This window comes from Nematolebias whitei, unplaced genomic scaffold, assembly GCF_014905685.2.
Source record: "Nematolebias whitei isolate Nwh7 unplaced genomic scaffold, NemWhi1 Nwh_scaf_73, whole genome shotgun sequence".
NCBI classification, from domain to species: Eukaryota; Metazoa; Chordata; class Actinopteri; order Cyprinodontiformes; family Rivulidae; genus Nematolebias; species Nematolebias whitei.
This window is the reverse complement of record NW_023618618.1, coordinates 13,508-19,112: the sequence shown is the minus strand read 5'-3', so window position 1 is coordinate 19,112 and position 5,605 is coordinate 13,508. Positions and strand designations below refer to the sequence as shown.

Sequence of the window (5,605 nt, the reverse complement as noted above, 5' to 3'; positions counted from 1 at the left end):
GGCTGAGCTGAACCAGGCTGAGCTGAGCCAGGCTAAGCTGAGCCAGGCTGAGCTGAACCAGGCTGAGCTGAACCAGGCTGAGCTGAACCAGGCTGAGCTGAGCCAGGCTAAGCTGAGCCAGGGTGAGCTGAGCCAGGGTGAGCTGAGCCAGGCTGAGCTGAGACAGGCTGAGCAGGGGTGTGCAGGGCTGAGCAGAGTTGGGGCTGATTAGGAGCAGTGCAAATAAGCCATAAGATGTCAAGTCTCTTGTCTTGGCTCCTGTGCCTCCAGCTCTTGTGTGCATCCCCCTGTTTTTGACAACTGGGGATGTCTCTTCATGGTCCTGGTATTTACTTTGGCTGGTGGTACATTTGCTAAATCTCATTTAGTCTGAAAAACCCACACAAATGTTTGGCTCAGTGTTTTACTGCTGTAACAGCTGCTGTCGACACGTTGTTTTTGACAGACATGTTTACCCATACATTCTTGGCCACAGTAAATTGTTTAACTTAAAGTTGATGTAACTGGCTTCACATCTTGCAGTATGAATTTTATCTCAGTTCTAACTTCTTGAAAAAGCCATGAGGCGTCTCATATTCCCAGCAGCCTTAAGAGAATGTAGAAGTATAACTCCCAACGAGCCTTTCGTCGCTGTGTGTCTAGTCTTTGATGCTGTTGTTCTGATGCTGGGATGGCTTGACATAATAACTGGAACCTGGTCTTCTCTTTGAGAGATGCCTGTGCAGCTTGAATTCCAGTCATAGTGAAAGGCTCGGGGTTAAATGCCAACTGACCCCCACCGAGTTGGGAACTTGGTATTTTCATTTGGAAATCAGTGCCAGCAACATGGAGGACCACCAGCTTATTGTCTACAGGGGTTTGTAGCCACCAGAGAGCCTGCTCATCCTATTCCCTCTGTGTGGCTTTGATCTGGGCGTTCTGTAGAGACACAGAGGAAAGAAATAAGAAAACACAAGTGCTTTTTTGTGAGGATTGTATGCTTGTTCCTCTCCCGAGACTTGAATATGGTAAACTCTCTGAGGACCAGAGTTTGATCATGAATGGAGTTTATTTTGCATGCTGTTGGGGAGGTGGCAAATGTGAAATTTCCCTCTCTGCTTGCAGATATATGCAGAGAATAAAGGTTTGTTGAACTTTCCCAGTTTACTGGAGAAATACTTGTTTTCTGTTTATGCCTGTGACATAGTTGAATTCAGCACAAAAGAATACAGCTGTGCGCTTAAAAAGTAACTACTCTGTCTCTGATCAAAGATACACACATGGTGTGTGTGTGTGTGCGCGTGTGTGTGTGTGTGTGTGTGGGGGGGGGGGGGGAACCCAGGGAGCTCAAGGACGAGGAAGAAACCTTAAATTCTATGTGTGAAAACAGGAGACACTTGACTCTTGGGGGGAAGGAGAAATGAAGAGGAGATGCTGGGAGGATAAGAAATAAGGATTGTGAAGGGTAAAGGAAAGAGTTTATACTAAATGATATCGTGTATCATTTCTGTCTACAGTGAATTTGACAATGAAAGATCTTTAATGTTGAACATTTACTGAGACCCTCACAAGGCTGTGTGCTGAGCCTGCTGCTCTTAACCCTCCACATATACAACCCTGCTCAGCAAAGCAACATCTTTGTCAAGTTCCCGAATGACACTACACAGTTAGAGCTCATCTCTTAAGGAGAATGAGTCAAATAATTGTCGAAGTGGAGCAGCTTACAGTGTGGTGCAAAGAGAATACACTGCTCCACCTGGCTGTATCTCACGTGATGAGTTAAATGCAGCAAACTAATTTCATCATTGTATGTTCCCATACAATGATGACAACACATAGCACTTTCTTCTTCTACTTTGCTGCACGTGGCGTGGCACAGGGAACCTTGAATCTGTGAAGGGCATTATTGAAACATAATGCCCATTGTCAGAAAGCTCAGCCTCAGTCGCATGGCATGGGTACCACCACTGGGTAAAGAGCCAAAACATACAGCTAAAAGCAATCATGATGGGCTGAAAACAACATTGGACTTTTCTTAAATGGCTCTATACAAGTCCAGATCTCAGTCCTAAAGAACACCTATGAAAGATCTTAAAATTGCAGAGTGGAGACATCTTCCTAATAACCTGAGACTGATTGAGCTGTTTACTCGGGAAGTGTTGGCCAAAGTACCTATTTATAAATGCAGATGACTATAAATTATAATTACATATTATAAATTACAGGAATCACTTGCTGGAGGTTGTAAAAGGTCTGCTACAAAATATTTACCAGTGCCATATTTTTCATTCATTCCAATTTCATTGGTTGTATGAAATATTCAGCTGAATCCATCCATAAATTATCTTTACCCGCTTCTTCCTTACTGTTTCGTAGAGGTCACTGGTGCCCATGTCCAGCCATCACTGTGCGAGAGGCGCGGGACACCCTGGACAGGTCTCCAGTCCATCACATGGACACATAGAGACAAACAAGAAAAACAACCATTCACTCTCTCACACACCTAGGACGATTTAGAGTTACTAATCAGCTGAGCATGTATGCTTTTGGTCTGTGAGAGGAAATCAGAGTACCTGGATAAAACCCACGCAGCACGGAGAGAACATACAAAGTCCACCCAGAAAAATCCTGGGTCGGGATTTGAATTGGTGACCTTCTCGCTGAGAGGCAACAGCTCTACCAGCTGTGCCACCGTGCTGCCCATTCAGCTGAATCAATCATCAAAAGTAACTTCAGATTTGTGTAAAATATAAAATAAACAATGAAGATAGACATTAAACTTTGGTCAGTTTTAAATTATTTCAGTGATATCCAACATTTTTCAGTCAGGTCATCTGGACAGTTTCTTTTTTTTTGTGCTGAAACATTTCGCCTTCGATCCAGAAGGCTTCATCAGTCAAGGAAACACACAACACAAAACTGATTTTTCCTCCAACAGCTTACTCCAAAGTGGAACAAACCAATTATGTTGGTGCTAAGATGGTCTCTTTGGCACACCCCCTCCTCCATTGCCAGCTCTCTTCCTTGTTGACAGTTGTGTCAAACTGGTTTGTTTATTTCAGTGATAGTTATGGATTTAGATTTTTGTGGGCAGAACCAACAAATTTGACTGCATCCGTACTTATTTGCAAAGGCTTGTAAGGAAATAGTTAATGGAACTTGTACATGCAAGCTTGGCATTTGGTTAAAGTTTTAAATTAAGTCACTGACCTGTATGAACTTGTTCTTTCTTGGCATGTTTTGACCACCATAAATACCAAAATTTTAATAGTAAAGCATTAAAACAAGTAATACATTACAAACGTCTAAATCTGTCATGAGGCATCTGAAAGAGGATCTTCAAAGTGCAACAGGTGTATTCGAAAGAACAAGGTGAAGTTGATTTATGTTACAAAAGGTATAAATGTGTATGTGGTCTAAATTATTACCTTGTGGACACTTGTGAGTCTAAAGACTGTCTGGGAGACACATACGACAGCTACAGGCTGCTTTCTCTTTTAGTAAGTCAAGCATTCAAACACAGAGTGGCCTAATTTGTGAGCACATTAAAGCAGATGTTGTTCGGGAGCGTTTGCGAAATTGTAGACCTGCTAGTAAATGTTTAACATTTGGCTGTCTTCTTGAGAGATTCAGCTGTGCAAAAGGGTCTTTTACTGCCTCCCAGTCAGTTAAAAGCTAACTGTTCCCAGATTACAGGTTAAAGCTAATGGTGAGATGCAACTTCTAATCATGCAGATGCAGCTGTTAAAATGGCTGAATGAGGACATGCGTTTGTGGCTGAGAACAGATTAACTTGCCTTTTTATGTGGAAAAGCAGATGGTCTGGACTTCTTTGTAAGAGATTTTTCTACATTCAAATTATTGTTTTGATTAAAAGAAGGCTTTCACTTAATTTAGCCTTTATCATAACAAATGGACAAAATATTTTAATCTCTTTTTTTAGGCTGATTAGTAACTCTAAATTGTCCAAAGGTGTGAGTGAGAGAGCAGATGGTTGTCTCGTTTGTCTCTGTGTCCCTGTGATGGACTGGAGACCTGTCCATGGTGTCCCCTGCCTCTCACACAGTGATAGCTGGATATGGACACAAGTGATCCCCGCGACCCAAAAAGGAAGAAGTGGGTAAAGTTGATGGATGGATGGATGATGGATGGATGGACATATGATGAATGGATGATGGATGATGGATAAATGGATACATGAATAATGGATAGATGGACAGATGGATGGATGGTAGATAGATAGATAGATGAATGATGGATACATGGATGGATGGATGGAGGATGGATGAATGGATGGATGGATGAATGGATAAATGGAGATAGATGGATGGATGATGGATAAATGGATGATTGATGATAGATTGATGGTGGATGATGGATGGATGGATGATGATGGATGAGGGATATATGTATGTATGGATGAATAGATAAATGAATTGATGATGTATGGATGGATGGATAATGGATGGATAATGGATGGATGGATGATGGATGGATGGTGTATGTATGTATGGATAAATAAATGGATGGATGATGGCTGTATGGATGGATAGATGATGGATGCACAGGTCCTTCTAAAAAAAATGAGCATATTGTGATAAAGGTCATTATTTTCCATAATGTAATGATAAAAATGAAACTTTCATATATTTCAGATTCATTACACACCAACTGAAATATTTCAGGTCTTTAATTGTTTTAATACTGATGATTATGGCATACAGCTCATGAAAACCCAAAATGCCTGTCCCAAAAAATTAGCATATCATGAAAAGTTTCTCTAAACAAGCTATTAAACTAACCATCTGAATCAACAGCGTAACTCTAAACACCTGCAAAAGATTCCTGAGGCTTTTAAAAACTCCCAGCCTTGTTCATTACTCAAAACTGCAATCATGGGTAAGACTGCTGACCTGACTGCTGTCCAGAAGGCCATCATTGACACCCTCAAGCAAGAGGGTGAGACACAGAAAGAAATTGCTGAACGAATAGGCTGTTCCCAGAGTGCTGTATCAAGGCACCTCAGTGGGAAGTCTGTGGGAAGGGAAAAGTGTGGCAGAAAACGCTGCACAACGAGAAGAGGTGACCGGACCCTGAGGAGGATTGTGGAGAAGGGCCGATTCCAGACCTTGGGGGACCTGCGGAAGCAGTGGACTGAGTTTGGAGTAGAGACATCCAGAGCCACCGGCACAGGCGTGTGCAGGAAATGGGCTACAGGTGCCGCATTCCCCAGGTCAATCCACTCTTGAACAAGAGACTGCGTCAGAAGCATCTCGCCTGGGACTGCTGCTGAGTGGTCCAAAGTTATGTTCTCTGATTACAGTAAATTTTGCATTTCCTTTGGAAATCAAGGTCCCAGAGTCTGGAGGAAGAGAGGAGACACAGAATTCACATTGCTTGAGGTCCAGTGTCAAGTTTCCACAGTCACTGGGGTGTCATGTCATCTGCTGGTGTTGGTCCACTGTGTTTTATCAAGCGCAGGGTCAATGCAGCTAGCTATCAGGAGATTTTGGAGCACTTCATGCTTCCATCTGCTGAAAAGCTTTATGGAGATGAAGATTTCATTTTTCAGCACGACCTGGCACCTGCTCACAGTGCCAAAACCACTGGTAAATGGTTTACTGAC

The 5,605-nt window shown here is 42.5% G+C and overlaps 1 protein-coding gene across 1 annotated transcript in view; it reads left to right on the top strand.

Annotated features, from left to right (window-relative positions):
• Positions 1 to 5,605, top strand: part of LOC119429202 (pleckstrin homology-like domain family B member 1) — a gene marked incomplete at both ends in the record, with an annotated part of 34,453 nt that overhangs the window by 15,685 nt on the left and 13,163 nt on the right. The gene's annotated exons all lie outside the window — the stretch shown is intronic.